A 17,710-nucleotide genomic window follows, 5' to 3' on the forward strand; every position below is an offset into this window, starting at 1 on the left:
CAGTCAGGTCTCACCTCCTTGCTCTCTGGCCTTGGGCAAATCATTTCACCTCTCTGTGCCTCAGTTGTGCCCTCTGTAAAATGGGACCACAAAAGGCGTACCTCTCAGCATTACCATCAGAATTTGATGAGAATGTCTACAGGGCCCAGCCTGAGAGGTACTCTGGAAATGTGATCATTCCGTACCCTTACCTGTTCACCCAGAAAGCATTTGTGGAGCACCTCCTCTGTGCCACACGAGCAGAGACAGAATGAACAGGATCCTATCTCAAACCTGATGCTTTTGAAAATGTTTATGAGGGAGTCACGGAAATGTAAACCCAGACTAGGTGACATTGGATACAAATTCAGAAATGGTTCATTTTTTTTTTTCCAGCCCTTCATAGTTTTGTGGTTACATTTTTCAAAAGAGCCCTCATCTTTTAGAGACCTCAAACTGAAGTGATTACCGATGAAATAATATGATGTTAGGGGTTTGCTTCAAAATAACGCAGTCTGTAAAACTAAAATTATCCCCCCAAATAAGTTTATTAAAAAAAGAAATCAGTGGTAGAGGGGAGCGTGGGGGACATTGTTGGTAACTTCTAGAAGGACTACAAGTAGATGGTGTTGAAGGTATTTGTAACAGTCCATATGAGTTCAACAAAAAAGGTATCCCTAAAGTAAATGGATAATTAGACACCTTGCTGAGCAAGGCCCTGAGGGGATGGCGAGCGGAGGCAGGGCCCGGGTCAAAGGCCACGGTGAGAGTTTGGTCTGGATTCTGAGTGTGCGCTGGCAATGGGTTTTCAGCAGAGGTGGCACTTTCTCTAGCTCAGCTTTGAGAATAGGCGTTAATGTGTGTAAAGAGCTCAGAGCTGTGAGGGACTCTGTTCTTTCTTTTCTTTCCCTACCTCTCCCCCTCCCTACCTTTGGCTTTGTCTCCCGCCTCCCCTGCTCTGGGCTGCAGGGACTGGCTGGGGAGGGGTCCACACACTGGGGGCGGGAGGCCTACCAGCTTCCTTTCCTTCTTGCCAACCTTCAGCTAAGTGGGAGGTCCTGCCCGGAAGCTGGAAGCCGCAGCTTCTCAGCTGTGAGGAACCCCAGACCTCATGGGGGGGTCCCTGAAGGCACAGCTGACCCTGGGCTGTGTCCTCACCTATCCATCTGCCCTGTGGGGACACCGATAACCTTGGTGCTCTGGGTGCAGCCTATGCCCAGTGCGATGGACTGACTGTTCGCTCCCCCCAAATTCATCTGCTGAAACCTGACGCCAGCGTGACGGGTCTGGGAGGTGGAGCCGCTGGGATGTGATTAGGCTGTGAGGGTGGAGCCCTCTGAATGGGATCAGTGCCCTTATAAAACGCCCCTGAATGCTCCTTAGTCCCTCCGGCCGTGTGAGGATACAGTGAAAGACAGCCGTCTATGATCCAGAAAGTGGGTTCCCACCAGACACTGAATCCGCGGGCCCCTTGATCTTGGACTTCCAGCCTCCAGAACCATGAAAAATAAACATCTATGTATTTATCATTAGATATGATTAATTCCGTTCTTAGAGCAGAATTAGGCTTAGAGGAGCCCAAACTAAGGCACAGATTAACATTCCCTGGACCACTTCCGCCCCGTTCAGAGCCACTGATGCAGTGCACGGTGTGTAACTCAGCCCACCCAGAAAGTGCCCGTCCTCCCCGCCCCGGCTTCAGGACGCTGCAGCCTGGGCCCAGGTCTCCACGGGGGACGGAGCGGAAGGGATGCCCTCCCTGCCCCCAGAGCCTGGCTCAGGCCCGGCCGGTTCCTGGAGCAGGAAAGGAAGTCCCTCTCCTTCCTGCGTTGCTCCGGCTTTCTGACGCAGGGCACCTGGGTCACAGAGGTTTCACGCCAGAAGACCGAGGTGGTGTGGTGACTCAACCAGCCGGGCTGGCAGTCGTTAGGAAGGCGAGCGCCCCGGCACTTTCCGAGAGCAGTTTGGCAGGGTGCTCCGGGGGCTTGGAAAGGTCGACACTTTCCTCTCCAGCAATCACACTTCTGGGAATTTTCCCAAAGGAACTAATCCCGAAAAGAAAGAAAAGCAAGGCCGCGTGCCCAGGGATATTTGCTGCAGCGACATTTGTCATCGTTGGGCGTGACGCGTCTGTGGAAACCCTTTGGTGGATTGGTGAGTAGGCATTTATAGCAAGGAATTAATTATAAGCGCCCTTTATCAAGGTGGAAAATACTTGTGATAGAACGCTGAGCTGAAAACAATGCCCGCACGCAGAGCAGGGAGCGGGCTGGGGGCGGGGGTGATCGATTTTCCCAGCTGGGATGTTGTCACTTTGCTCTAAACCGGCCTGCCAGTGGCGAGGGGGCGGCCCCAGCGCCGCTCCCCAGGGCTCTGCCCGCCAATCCCGCGCCAAGACTGCGGAGCCTGTTATATTTTTTTAAATGAAGACTGACATTTTAAGGCGTGTTCCCTTTCGGGAAAAATCATGGTGCTTTCTGGAGGGGAAGAGAGGGATGTGTGGAAAAACCCAGGGAGGTCCTTGAGCCCTCTGGAGGCAGAGCCCCCTGGGGGCAAGGACTTGGTCTTCTTTATGTCAAAAACCGGTGACACACACAGTATCTTACCTGGAGGCAGGGATGCTTATTTTTTCTAAAAGGTTTTAAAAGGTCTTTATTTTATTGCAAAAGCAATACATGCTTATTGTTAAAAAAAAAAATAGTACAAAACTGTATCGAAAGAAAGCTCCTGCGTGCCACCCCCTTCTCTTCAGAGGGAGCCACCCTGGGTGGTCTAGTCCTTTGTTTCTTTTAGATAATTTCTCCATATCAAGGCTTTCAAACTTTTTTAAAGCTAGAAGCCACAGTGAACAAAAAGATTTTGCTTCATCACCCAGCATACACACCCAGTGGCATACGACTCAAACTAGTTTCATGCAATGATACTACAAATACCATCTGGGGCTTCCTTTTCTATTCTGTCCTGTTCACTCTGTTTCATTTACAAAAGGAAGGTGGCTGGTCGCAACCCAGTCAAATGGGCACTTGGTGTGGCCTTCTGAGAAACAACTGCTGTAGATATTAACCCACAACAGTCACATTAATTTCGCAGCCCACTTTCCATAACTGGACTTAGAGGGCTGTTTTCTTCCTCAGTCACGGCAGAGGAAATGATGGAGTGGTTTTTCATAATGTATTTGTCCAGCTCCTCTTAATAGCCTCCTGTGTTGTCTCCACTCTGGGCTGTCAGCAGCGAGGTTCTGTGGGATGTCCCATCTGTGCAGGGCCACAAGGACATCCGTGAATTCCCAGTGTGGAACACCCAGGTCAAAAAGCATGCACCCCTCCAACGTCTTGATTGTGCTACACGTGGCCCAGGGAGGGGTTCACTGAGGTGTGCTTCTGGAGGTACAGAAGGACCTTTTGCTCCTCCCAGGGCACCCTACACCCGATGACTATGCAGGACTTCATTTCTGTTCATTGCACAACCTGCCTGTGATGCTGGGAAATACCAACATGGGTGTTAGAAATGAGATGGGTTCCAATTCACTTCTGCTTTCTATTCCTCTGCTTCCTCTTTTGTCAGTAACTCAAGAGCTTTGGAGGAGGGGACCCTTCTCAGCCCTGATCCCAAAGCTGTCTCGTGCCTCTGACCTTCCTGTCCTGGGCCTTTTATATTGGGCACTGTGGCCACTAAGTTCCCAGGCTTCATGCACATGTGCATACAAGTTGGAATGGGACCCTGTGGCTGCAGTGAATTAAGAAGAGCCCTTTATTTGCAGTCCTATCTTAGGTTCAAATCCTGGTTCTGACACTCGCAAGTGGCCAAACCTTGGGTTTTGGTTGCTTCACTTATAATATAAGGATATAATTCCTATTCTAGGAAAACAGAAAGAATATGGATAAGCACATAGACTTTAGAGAGAGCCTGTCTGGATTCTGATCTTGGCTTCACACTAACTAGCTGTGTGACTTTGGGCAAGCTCCTTAACTTCTCTGTGTCTCAGTTTCCTCATCTGTAAAGTGGGGAGAGTAATAGTGCCTACCTCATAAGGGTCTTGTGAGGATTACCTGAGTTAATACGTGCTAGATTATAGCTGGCTATGCGTTTATTACTGTTGTAATTGTTAAGAATGATGGACTGTTATGAAGATTAAACAAGGCAGTGCATTTAAAGGCAGCTCCTACTGCATTTGGCTTGTAGGAAATGATCATGATTTTTTTTAACTTACGGTTTTAGAAAGAGGATGTTCTTGGTTCAGAATGTGACAGGTCTAGTAATGAACATTGTGCCTTAGCTCTGACCAGCCAGGGAGGGAGAAGAAATTGTAGCAACCCCTTCCCCAGAGGAGTCTTACAAGTGTTTCTTCCACATTTCAATGTCTCATTTCCGTGGCCTGGCGCAAGAAGGGGTGGAGGGGTGGAGGAAGGCAGCCAGGGAGCTGTGGGGGCGGGGTGGGAGGGGCCGCCTCCCTCAGAAGTGGGGGGAGGGGAAGCAGCGGAGGAACTCTGGGTAACGAGTGCCCTGATGGTGTTCCAGGTCGGGGACTCAGACTCTGGGCTGGGGGTGGGGGTGCACCCCTCTCTCCCTCCAGACTGCCTTTCGTTTATTTGCGTGCCAGGCCTGTGCTAGGCATGTGGGACACGTCTGGGAGCAGCACACACGGGGAGCCCTGCCCTCCCAGAGCTGACAGTCTAGCTCATGCATCAGCCATGGAATAATAAGCGTAATGTCAGTCCTTGGAAGGTACTTAGTTGCTGCAGAAAAGCAGGGCAGGATCCGGATGGGGAGGAGGCTGCAACTTCGGATAGAGTGGTCAGGTGGGCCTGGTTGAGTAGGTGACATTTAAGCCAAGGCTTGAAGGAGGGAATCAAGCCATGTAGATACCTGGGTTACCAGAGGCCCAGCCAGGGGAACAGCCAGTGCAAAGGCCATGAGGCAGGACTTTACCACAACAGCAGGCAAGGTGTGTGGCTGGAGCCGAGTCAGCGAGGTCCAGGGTGTTTGGAGATGAGGGCAGAGAAGAAATGTGGCTTAGATCATATAGGGCTCTGGAGGCCTAGGGAGGCCCCTGACACCTCTAGATTGTGGGGAAACTTAGGAACTCAGATGGGGGTTGGTGATTTGTATCATGAGTACATTTTGTTGGGTACATTGGCTTATCACAGAGCTGTGGCTGCTGCTAGCAGACCACAACTGTGATTCCAGAAACAAATGGGGGTCTGCTCATGGGCCTTATGGTTTCGGTAGAAGGGGGGTTAAAATCAACGGCCACACAACAGTAACAGCTCCAAGCCACCAAAGCCTTCCTGTGTGCCCGGCCTGGTGCCCTGTGCTTCCCTTTGCGAGTTTCTCTCATTGTCATGCCACACTGGGGGATGGCAGGACAGCTGAGAAAATGGGGGCATCTGGAAGGAGGGACTCGTGTGCTGGGAGGAGGCCAAGGAGGGGACTTTGGCCCAGGCCTCATGCTAGACTCAAATCATCACCAGTGTTCCGACTGTTTCCTCAAACCAGAGGGGCTGACTGCCAACCCTCCCCACCCCCAACCCCTGCTCAGACCCTCTGGAGGTTGGGCAATTCCAGGCTTCCCTGGACCCACACGCATAGCCCCTGACCTGCCCTCCTTTGGGCTGGAAGAGAAACCCTGCTTGAGCCAAGTTCTGCAGGTGCCCTAGAGTGATGGACAAGTACTGGTCTTCAGGTTCAAATTCCAGAAAATGAAGAAACAGTCCAGCAGTGGTGCACCTGGGAGAAAACCCCAGACAAGGAACTCCTTTGTGAGCCTCATGGGAAGGTGGCATCAGTGTCCAGAGTGGTGCTGCCCTGGGGAAAGTTGACCGACCAGGAGGGCAGGAGCTTCAGCCCACACAGAAGTGCATATGTCTGTCTTGTGGCTTGGCGCTGTAGAAGACTGTATTGGCGGGAAAGCTCTGAGGTTCAATAGACTGGAAGACAGGTCTGGGTGATCTAAAAGGCTCTAATCTTCGAGAAGCTCCCCACAGCATGGTGGCTAAACAGGGACCTGGAGCCAGGCAGCCTGGGTTCAAATGCCACTGCTACCATTACTAGCTGTGTGACCCTTGGCAACTTGCTTGACCTTTCTGGGCCTCAGTTGGTACATCTGTAAAGTGGAGATGATAAAACTTCCCTCATCCAGTTGTTGGGAGAGCAGTGCCTCGTGCACCTTGTGGCTATTTGTTAAATAAATATGATTCTGGGATTCATGCTCCACCCCTGGCACCCCCCTCCCTGCCCAGGGCTGTGGAATGGACCTCAGAATGAAACTCCTCTGGGCCATGAAGACATGTGTTTCCTGGAGGCTACAGCAATGAGAAAGAGCCAGTGATGATTACAGAGTCATAGGTACTCATTTATTACTGACTTATTATCTATCTCCCCTGCTCCCAACCAAAACATACAGTCCAGGGGAGTTGGGGCCTTGCCCTTTACTTTGTCCCACTGCTCCTAGCACAGGAACAGGCTTGGCACCCGAGACACATCAGCCAAGGAAGTGAAAAGGCAGTGGAGGCAGCCTCAGGAGTCAGCCAGACCCGATTCAAATCCCATCTCCAATCACCTTTTTCTGTGTGACTTGGGGCTTGTTACTTAACCTCTCTAGGCCTCAGTCTCCTCATCTGTAAAACAGCAGGGTGTTTGTAAGGAGAAAATGAGATGATGGATGTAGAAGTGCTTTGCTCAAGGTCTGGTACTCAGTAGGGACTCAGCTAGTGTTTCCCACCATCACCATCATTACCGCCACCGCCGCCACCACCGCTCTGTATTGGGATCTTATTCTGCATCTTTTGCTGATTGCTGTGGCTGGCGTATGTCTTGTTGCAGAAACATGGTACACGGCACATCTGGGTGTTGTTATGAATGGAGTCAGGCCTCTCATTTTGAGGACACATTTCCATGCAGTTTATGGGGCCCCCAAAGCAGGTAACTGGGTCCTCACTCTGGGCAGGCCAGGAAAGGCCCCACCTGCTGCTCTGTGGGCTGCTCCTCCTGGGCCTGGGGAAGACAGAGGTGTGGCCAGTTCTGGGATGGTGTCCCACGCCTCCAGGGGAAAGGCTGGCCCACGTAGTAACGGGGCTGGCAAAGCCCACCTGGGCCTCCCCCGGGCACTGGCTGCAGGTGCCATCTGCTGGGACAAGGACTGGGGACTGCTTGCTGACTTGGGCCTCTGGCCCTGACACAAAGCAGACCAGGCAGGTAGCATTATCAGGTAGAATAGAGAATGCCCAGTTAGATGTGAATTTTAAACACACAGTGAGTGAATTTTTTTAGTTTACATATGGCCTGTGCAATCCTGGGAATATATCATAAGTCTGCGATATTTGGGACATACTTATACCAATCACGTGTGTTTACCAAAATTCAAGCTTAACTCAGCATCCTGTGGTTTTATTTGCTACATCTGGCAGCTCTGTGAAGGCCTGTCTCTGCCCCTCAGTTCACCCTGTTTTGGCTCCATCTTGGCAGCAGCAGAAACAAAGGGCCCTGGCAAAGACAGTGGGCCAGGGTCTGGGCATCGGATGGGGGACTGCAACTTTGGACAAGCCGCTCGTCCCCTGGCCTCAGTTTCCCCATCTGCATAATTCAGCAGTAAGAATCTGTGTCACAGGGCTTTTGTGAGGATGAATTGTGTGATGCATGTGGGAAACATGTTTTGGAAATGGAAAAGGTGTTATGGAAACATTAGTACCAGAATTCGTTGTTATGAATAGCACAGACCAGTCAGTGGAGGCTGTTCCTGGCCACTGAATTCCTTTTATGGAAATTCGCTTTTTCAAGGAAGAAAGCTGTGTTTGTTCTTAAAACGTTAGAAAATGGAGAGTAGCAGAAGGGGGGCGGAATCCCGGATTCTGATCACTCACGGACAACTATTTGTAGCGTTCTTTATCCTTGGAAAAGTGTGAAGACTTTTTTTCCAGGTGTGTGTATTATTTTTTTCTTTTTAACACATAAAAAGGGGACCATATTCTGCATTTCTCTGCTGGCTGCTGTCATTTCTAAAGCTTCAGAGCACACACAAAGGAAGTTTCTCTCTTTCCGTTTGGGCCATGTGATTCCAAGGCTCTTGGCATGTGTGTGTCCACCTCCCAGATGTCGTCTGGGTCCTTTCCGGTTAGAACACAGCTGCTAAGTCGTCAGTGGGAAGAGAAACAGTCATGGATGTCATGAAAATCGTGTGGCCCCCCTCCTGCTGTGTCCTAACAGAGCTTTCATGAAATGCCTGGTTTACTTTTTTTTTAATTGAGATAAAATTCACATAATATAAAATTTAACATTTTCATCACTTTAAATTCTGTAATTCAGTAACATTCTCTACATTCAAAATATTGTGCAACCTTCAACATTAGCAACTTCTAGAACCCCTTAGCACCCCGCAGAAAGGAATCCCATACCCATAAGCCATCACTCCCCATTCCTTGCTCCTTCCAGCTGCTGGCAATTACTAATCAGCTTTCTGTCTTTAGATTTGCCTGTTCTCGAAATTTTATATAAATGGAATCATATGCTATGTGACTTTTCTGTGTCTGGCTTCTTTCACTGAGCATAATGTTTCAAGGTTCATTCACATTGTAGCATGTATCAATGCTCCATTCTTTTTTGTGACCAAATAATATTCCACTGCATACGCATGGTATGCCTCATTTTGTGTATCCATTCATCAATTGATGGACATGTGTGTTATTTCCACCTTTTAACTTTTATCAGTAATGATGCTATGGACAGTCCTGTGCCAATTTTGTTTCAATACCTATTTTTAATTCTTCCGTGTATATACCTCAGGTTGGAACAGCAGCTGCATCATTTCACATTGCCACCAGCAATGTATGAGAGTTTCAATTTCTTTACATCCTTTCCTGTAATACTTATTTTCCATTAAAAAAAATTCTTTTAATGACTGCCATAGTGGGTATGCAGTGGGACCTCATTGTGGTTTGATTTGCATTTCCCCAGTGACTAATAATATTGAGCATCTTTTCATGTACTTGTTGACCACTTATATATCTTCTTTGCAGAAATGTCTTTTCAAGCCCTTAGCTCATTTTAATTTAATCAAATTTTACTTTTTAGTGGCAAGATATATGTGCCATAAAATTGACCATTTTAACCATTTTTAAATGTGCAGTTCAGTGGCATTAAGTACATTCACAGGGTTGTGCAGCTATGACCGCAATCCATTTCCAGAACTTTATAAAAAAAGAGTATTTTTTTGAAAGCAGTTTTAGGTTCACAACAAACTTTAGAGGAAGGTACAGAGATTTCTCATACACCCCCTGCCCCCACATGTGCACAGCATTCCCCATTATCAACATCCTCATCCAGAAGGGGCATTTGTGGTAATTGATGAACCTACGTTGACACATCATAACATCCAAAGTCCATAGTTTATGTTAGGGTTACTCTTGATGTGGTACGATTCTATGGGTTCCAACAAATGTAGTATAGTGGCATGTATCCATTATAATATCACATGGTATTTTCACTGCCCTAAAATTCCTCTGTGCTCCACCTGTTCATCTTGCCCCATCCCCTCCCACTCCACCCAAGTCCCTGGCAACTGCTGGTCTTTTTACTGTCTACATAGTTTTGCCCTTCTCCAGAACTTTTTGTCACCGCAATGCCCATTTAAAAAAATCAGGTTGTTTATCTTTCTGTTGAGTTGTAAGAATTCCTTAGGAAATCTGGATACTTGACCCTGATCAAATATATGGTTTGCAAATATTTTCTGCCACTCTATGGTTGTCTTTTCATTCTCTTGATAGTGTCTTTCAATGCACAAAGGTTTTAATTTTGATGAAGTTCAACTTACCTATTTTTTTCTTTCATCATTTGTGCTTTCAGTGTCATGTTTTAAAAGACCATTGACTAATCCACGGTCATGAAGTTTTACATTTTTGTTTCCTTCTAAGAGTTTTATAGTGTTTCCATTTTGTGTTACTTTTTGTATATAGTGTGAGGTAGGGATTCAACTTCATTCTTTTGCATGTGGCTAGCCAGTTGTTCCAGCACTACTTGTGGTAAAGACTCTTTCCCCATGGAATGGCCTTGACACCCTTCTCAAAAATCCATTAACTATAGGTGCGTGGGTTTACAGCTGGACTCTGTTTTATTTCATGATTTAAATGTCTGTTCTTATGGCAATGCTGTGTACTTTGATTGTTGTAGCTTTGTAGTAACTTCTGAAATCGAGAAGTGAGAGTCCTCCAATTTTGTTCTTTTTCAAGTTTGTTTTGGTTATTTGGGGTCTCTTGCAATTCCATATGAATTTTGATATCATCTTGTCTATTTCTGCCAAAAAAGCACCTGGGATTTTGATAGAGATTACAGTGGATCTGTACATCAGCTTGGGGAGTATTGCCATCTGTGATGGTTAGTTTTGTGTGTCAACTTGGCTAGGCTCTGTACCCAGTAATTCAAGTAAATACTAATCTAATCTAGGTGTGCTGTGAAAGTATTTTTAGATGTGGTAACTTCTACAACTAGTTGACTTTAAGCAAAGATTATTTTTGGTAGTTTGGGCTTTATCCAATCAGTTGAAAGGCCTCAAGAGCAAAACTGAGGTTTCCCAGAGACAGAATTCCACCTGTGGGCTAGAGCTTCAGCTCTGGGCCAAGAGCTTCATCTATACCTGTATCTAACTATTTATTTATCTATCTCCTTCTGGTTCTGTTTCTCTGATACAACTCTGACTGATACCCACATGAATGTCTTTTTATTTCTTTTAGCAATGTTTTGTAGTTTTCAGTGTGCAAGCCTTAAACTTCCTTAAGTTGTTTTCCGAATTTTTGTTGCTGTGTTCCTTGCTTGTATAGAGAAATGCAACTACTTTTGTATGTTGATCTAGTATCCAGCCACTTTGCTGAACTTGCTTATGGGCACTAATAGTTTTTTGTGGATTCCTTGGGATTTTCTATATGTAAGATTGTGCCATCTGTGAAGATAATTGTACTTCTTTTTCAATCTAGATACTTTATATTATTTTTCTTGTCTAATTGCCCTGGGCTAGAATTGCCAGTACAATGTTGAACAGAAGTCGCAAAAGCAGACATCCTTGTGTGTTCCTGATCTTGGGTCAGGGGGAGCATCCAGTCTTTCACCATGGAGGATGCTAGCTCTGGGCTTGTTTGTTGATGCTTTTTGTGAGGTTGTGGGAGTTTCCTTCGATTCCAAGTTTGTTGAGTGTTTTTACCATGAAAATGTTTTGGATTTTGTCAAATGCTTTTTCTGTGACATCTGCTGAGATGCTCATGTGGCTGGTTTACTTTTCTTCCCTTCTTGGAAACACTAGGTTGGAAATTCAAACTCTGTGGTTTTTCAGGGATTAATAAAAAGAGTTAACAGTTTTACAGCTTCCCCCATAATCTAAGCTCATAGCCACAGTGGTGTTTAGGACAGATGAGAAAACAAAGCCAGCTCCTGTCGTGGTGCAACAGGTTGAGGGAGAAAAACTAATGAAGATGTGGTACCACTGAGTGAAAGACAAAATTCAGGTGGGCAGTTGCTTTTCCCTCTGTACAAGGAGAAGGAAGGGGTCAGGGGAGGGATGAGAAAAAGGAGTCAGGAAGGAAGGGAGAGAGGGAGGAAGGAAGGAAGAGAGAGGGTGAGAGGTTGGGAGGAAGGCATTCACACAAGGCTGTTTCCTGAACATTCTGCTTCTGACGGATTTACTGTAGGGCTCATGTGTTGCTGGTGATGGTCTGCAATACTCTGGTTTAATGGCAGGACAACCAGTCTTTTTGCCCATCTTAGAATGGAGAATGGCAGAGGTTGGGCATATCCACCTTCCCCCATAGCTTGAAAACTTTAAAAGGTTGGCCTTACTAATAAAAAACATCTACCTGGAGGCTTCCTGTTCACTGGAGGACTTAGCAATCCCCTCTTCCAAATGGGTATTACATCCACTGCTGATGGCAGCTGGGTCCGCGTGATGAAAGGTGGTAAGAGCTCTGGACAAGGACGGGAGAGGCAGCTGGACCTTGCTGTGGCCTTTGTTGTGGGACCTTGGCAAGTCACTGCTCCTGTCTGGGCATCAGCGTCCCAAGGAGTTCTGGGATCTGGTGCACAAATACACGATGGAGCTTAAAGGCTGTCTGCCCAAGTGGCACTTCTCTCCATGGCCAGGCAGGGTTCCATCCGTCAACTGGACTCTGGACTCTCAGAGCCGCACAAGCTGGCTCATGCCCTGTAATGACTTCCTAGAGGGCCCTGCTGGATCAGGGCTGCTGTTATTACTGCAGCAGGCAGATGGGGCTCTTAGCAAGATAGGCAGGCAGCACCTTTTAGGGGCAGAGGGTTGACTGGATGTTGAAACAGGAGTTACTGATTTCCAGACCTTTCAGTGATGCATTAAGAAAGTGTTCAGGGGCCACCAGCCACCCTAGGGGCATACAAAGTAGCAAGACAGCAGATAGGTTTTGTTGAACACTTCATCTGTTAACCCTTTGCCGGCATTATCTCAGTTAATTCTCGGTAGATTTTATGAGATAGCTACTGTTCTGCCCGTTTTACAGACAAGAAACTGAGGTCCAGAGAAAGTGGGTAAATTGCCCAAAGGCACACAGAGTTAAGTATCCTGGGCTGTCTGAATGTACAGAACTGAGTTACGGGGTCAGAAGCGCCGGTGGGCAGGGAGCACGGGATCTGGGACTGGAGGTTGGTGGTCCCGCTCTCTGGAGGGCAGGGCAGGAGAAGGAATGCCAGAGACCGGGGACCTCGGGAGCGGAGGGTGGGGGTCGGACATCAGGACGGGAAGGTCAGGGGCGTCTGGGCACCGGGCGGGGAACGATGTACAGGGGCAGAATCCGCTGGGAGGCACAGGAGGGGGCGAGGGGGCGGGCTCCGAGGTCAGCCCGAGGGCCCTGGGCTGACACTGGGGGTCCCCAGGGAGTGGACGGGGGCTGCGTGGAACCCGGGGAAGCGCAGCACGCGTGGCCGGGGTCTCGGCGGGCCGGGAGGGCGGAGCGCGTGGAGGGGAAGAGCCAGAAGCCCGCCCGCGGCCCTCCTCGCGCCGCCCGCGGCCCTCCTCGCGCCGCCCGCGGCCCTCCTCGCGCGCCCCGCGGCCCTCCTCGCGCCCCCCGCGGCCCTCCTCGCGCCGCCCGCCCCGCCCCCGCGGCCCTCCTCGCGCCGCCCGCCTCGCCCCCGCGGCCCTCCTCGCGCCGCCCGCCCCGCCCCCCGCGGCCCTCCTCGCGCCGCCCGCCCCGCCCCCCGCGGCCCTCCTCGCGCCGCCCGCCCCGCCCCCCGCGGCCCTCCTCGCGCCGCCCGCCCCGCCCCCGCGGCCCTCCTCGCGCCCGCCCGCCTGCGGCCGCTCAGACCTCCTGGCTCGGCTGGCGGCGCGGGCGGCGGTAAGTGCGGCGCGGGTGCGGGGGGGCGCGGGGCGGCGGCGGAGCGGGCCCTTGCTCGGGACGCGGTGGCCGCCGAGGCCAGAGACCCGAGGCCTCGCGCGGTGGTGGCGGCCGGGGACCCCGGCAGGTCGAGGGGGTGAAGGGGGTAGGGGCCGGCCCGTCCCGGGTTTTCAGGATCCCGTTGAGCTAGGTTCGGTTTCTGCGCGCCCGGGTGGGCCGATCGCCGGCCGTGGGGTCGTCCAGGAATTAGGCTTCTAGGGTCCGCGGCGTCTGCGTTTTTGCCCCTGCCTGGGGGGGTGGAGGATGGGGGTTCCCCGCAGGAACCCTTCAGCAAGCGCCGAGATGGACACCCGAGGGCCTACGGAGCCCCCGAGGGGTGAAGATCCGGCGCGAAAGGAGGGCTGGCTCTAGCCCGACCCCTCCCAGCTGTAGGTGGGCATCCTGGGAGCGCGGGGTCCGCGCAGACCCCGCCCACTGCCGGTGCAGGATGGCCGGCGATGCATGGGCAGGGGAGGGGAACTTGGGGCAGTCGTGCGCCTTGCCCCTCTCGCCCAGCTAGGCGAGGTCAGTTTGGATCTGGACAGTGGAGTGGGTGTTGTGCCCTCAGTTCCTGCTCAGGGTCAGGGCCAGGAGGTGATGGGGAAACGGGCGCATTCTGGAAGGGCAGTACATGCCAGGGATAAGGCCAGTTGGACGTCCTCTAGGCTTCTGGTCGCATTTGCGCTGACGAATCGTGGAGCTGATGCCATTGCTTGTTGGACTGAGCTTTGGCGGTTAGGAAATCCCACCAGGTTAGACTCTCCCAACAGTCTTGAGAGGGGGGATAGATCCCTCCCCTAGGCTTGGTGAGCTGGTGCTGGTTCAGGTTCAGGAGCTGCCTGGAAGGCAGGTCGGCCCTGCAGTTCCCCTGGGGCCCTTGTAAGTACAGACTTGGTTTGCAGTAATGTGTGCTTGACTGTCTCACTTAACCTTCCTATCCCTCCCTGAGACTTCCCAGGGTGGCTGTTTTAAAATAGGACCAACCTGGATGCCATGTAAAGGGAGGAGGCGTGAGCTGGTGTCTCACTCCACCAGGGTGTTTGGTTTTGTCGTCGTGGGATAAGAACCCAGGCAGGTGGCTTGCTGTAGCTGGCCTAGAGTAACACCGATGCTGCTGTTGGCCTAGTTCTCAGCCAGCCCTTGCTCTGGGATGTAAATGTGCTCCAGACTCTCTAAGAAACATTTACTGTACATCTGCTACGGGAGAGGCCCGTCTTCCCTTTTTCCTGTTACACTGGCATCAGTAATCGATGGCTTTATTCACATTTGAAAAAGAATCCTTGTTGTAATTTTTCATGGATTAAGTGACTTAGTGATTGATCTGAGACAAAGGATCAGTTTCCTAAGTCTCTCAAACACTAGACTGAAGTAATTCCCCGTCTTTGATGAGTAAACTTCCTTTGTTCCTTCAGTCCCTTTTGTGGGTTGAGTGTGGAGAAATAAAGTGCTACCCTTGCCCTGTAAGGGGCACAGAAGAAATGGCTCCCGGTCCTGAGGGGCTTATGCTGTGGGTGGTGAAAATAACCAGAGCTCACAGTGCCTGGAAGGGGCCTCAGAGGAGTGGAAAGAAGGGAGCTCTGAGATGGGGCCAGGTTAGCCACAGGAAGTTTAGTAGCAAAGCTGAAACCTGAGCACACGTGGCAAAAGGGACAGGGAGGGCAGCACCCCAAATGAGCAGAAGGGTTTCAGCAAGGCTTTGGACAAGCTGAAGGTGGAGGGCAGTGCACTCAAAGGTGAGCCACTGAGAGGCATTTTCAGTCTAATTTTATTTTCAGAGATAAACCATGTATGCTTTATTGACATTAACCATCCCTGCTGATTGGAGGTGTGTCTCATGCAACTCTGAGAATGGCCCGGTGCACGTCAGGGACTTAAAAATTGTCCCACAGGAGAGGAATCAACCCAAAGACACAATGACGGTGGGAGAAAGGAGGTCCATAAGAGGAAGTCCTAGCATCTTGGCACTGGCTGGTCCTCTGTTTCGTTTTGCTTTTACTGCAATGAAAAGCCCAGTCGGCGAGGTGGTCCATCCTGTCAGGCAAATAGACCTCCTCAACTCCGCTTTTCTTTAGTATAGGTGTGTGTATGATGTCTTTGGTGCCCATGGCCTCCCAGGACCTCTTCTGCACTTGATTGGTCTTCACTTACCTTAAAATTGTTCGTTTGAGCTCAACATGGTACTCTCCTGGGTCCTTACAATTTCACGTTACTGTTTGACCCTGCCTCGGACCCCTGGGCTGCTGCAATAACACTTCCGTGACTACTGAAGTTGCTCTTGGCTGCGGGGTATTTCGGTGGAAGAACTTGGTGTAATTTCATAGGGTTTAAGGCACGGGCAGAAGAAATACTGAGGGTGCCTGTGTGGTGATTCCCTGCTCACCTCGTAAATAGGTAGCAAGTTAATTCACCAGGATCCTAAAAGCCTGAGGTACTTCCTTTATTACTTTCTTCTTTATCGGTGTTCATTTAAACTACTTAGCTCATGGAGCTTTACAATTGATGGTGTTTCTGGGTAGATTTAAGAGCTTAGCATCGATTTGCCTTAACTTTGAGTCCAGGGAAGGTAGACATAGATTTTTGCATTGCTATTTCTAAAAGTTATATTAAAAATAATATTACGGGAAGCGTGGAAGATATGAAAATCCCGTATAAACCGACCATGTGAATGCAGCCTCCAGCATCAGTTTTCCTTAGTGGCTCAGTCTTTGTCATGGTGCCTGTGTTTTTAAGAAGTTGTAATCAGGGTGCATAGACTTTTGTATCCTATCCTTGTAGGGTTCTCATTGTGCCATTTTATCAGAAACCATCATTCATGTGGTTTCACCAGGAATCCAGAAGGAAATTGCCCTCTCTGATTCTGGGGAAGCAGCCCAAATCCCCCGTGAAAGCATTTTCCATGCCACAAATCACTGTAATTTGTAGTTGTGCCATATTTGAACCTGGCTCTGGTAACTTTATCCTTGACTTAGGGAACATATCGCCCTGCAGGACAGACTGAATTCAGAAGATGGAATTTGAAAACATTTCTCTGAAATAGTTCCCTGTGAGCATTTGTGTTTTAACTGAGGATAGTAGATTTGAATTTGAAGTCAAATAGCCTGAGAACCTCAGTACGTTTGTTACTGTTTCCTTTGCCCGAGAAGATGACTTTCTCACTTCTTCCTGAGAGGGCTGAAGATCCCAATTTCCCCATTTGTCTAAATTATTCTTCCTTATTATTTTAGAATTTAAGAAGTGCCTTGGCCATTTTCTGGAACAGGTTAAATTCCATTACAACAAAAACAGCACACAGAATCTTTGTAGCTTAAAGATTGCTAACCAATGGCCCTTGGTTTAAGAAATTTGAGTGATCTTTGATTTAAGAAATGTGCAGGTCCAATAGTTCCTTAAGGGTCTTTGTAATCAAGTTTCACTTATGCACAGGATTTGTAAAGAACATTTCTCTCCAGAGAACCAGCTGGTCTTCCACCTTCTGAACAAACGAGGCTGCTTTCTTAGGAGATCTGGCAATTTGCACATGTGGCTTTTACCGAAGGAACCCCTATTTTCTTGGCTCATTTCTGTGATGCACATATTCTCAGAGCAGGTCCCTGGTGGTCTTTTCCGGGGCTGGAGGGTGGGGGCAGGAAGTAAAATGGAAAATCTTTCCTTTTTCTTCCTGAAAGAACTGATTTTGGAGGATTAAGTTGGTGGTGAAAAAGCTGCTTTATCTTCTCTCTGAAGGTCCTGCCCTTTGTGGGTTGGTTTGATACCTGAATCTGGAAAATAGTTCTACACGCAGCATACAGATGTATTTTTAGAAGAGTTTGTCACCCACATGTGGTTAAAACAACTTTGAGAGTTTTGAAATCTCCATCTTAGGGGGTGGGTGGGAGGTACAGATTTGTGGCCAGGCATCAGGATGCCTTCAGCTGGAAGGAGTTTGGAGATTCCTTAAACTTTAAGTTCTCATCCATTAGCGTAAATTTTGGGGTATCTTTTTCTTTCTTTTTTTCATCTCCCCAATAGAAATATCAGAAACCCTAATCACACCCTCTCCTCTACTTAATCTTTTTATAGTTAACCAAAATATACTTTTAAAAAATGTTATTAAAACAAAAATCATACCTTTGAAAATGTTTTTTTTTTTTTTTAATTGAGCTCGAATGCCTTTGATGAAGCCTGCCTGCCCCAGTTCACCTTATGGTTTAATTTTTGATTTGCAGGAAAGCTGCAGTTAGTATCTGGTGCTCCTGTACACCCCTTGCTGGGTTTGTTTTCCATCATTACCAAATACATCTGTCAAACTAAGAAACTGACAGAGAAGCCCCACTATTAAACAAACTCCAGTGTTCATTTGGAGTTGGCCAGTTTTT

General features: G+C 48.9%; 1 protein-coding gene across 3 annotated transcripts in view; it reads left to right on the forward strand.

The window, feature by feature from the left end:
- Positions 1 to 17,710, forward strand: part of LITAF (lipopolysaccharide induced TNF factor) — a 127,143-nt gene that overhangs the window by 88,251 nt on the left and 21,182 nt on the right. The window contains exon 1 of one of the 3 annotated variants that reach the window (XM_057487580.1): positions 1,879 to 2,133. The exons of 1 other annotated variant lie outside the window; for it this stretch is intronic. The gene's annotated coding sequence lies outside the window, so the exon portion shown is untranslated. Of the gene's footprint in view, positions 1 to 1,878; positions 2,134 to 13,213; positions 13,317 to 17,710 lie in introns of those variants that run through there. One more of the 3 variants, XM_036920110.2, reaches the window with a different exon arrangement.

This window comes from Manis pentadactyla, chromosome 10 (genome assembly GCF_030020395.1).
Source record: "Manis pentadactyla isolate mManPen7 chromosome 10, mManPen7.hap1, whole genome shotgun sequence".
NCBI classification, from domain to species: domain Eukaryota; kingdom Metazoa; phylum Chordata; class Mammalia; order Pholidota; family Manidae; genus Manis; species Manis pentadactyla.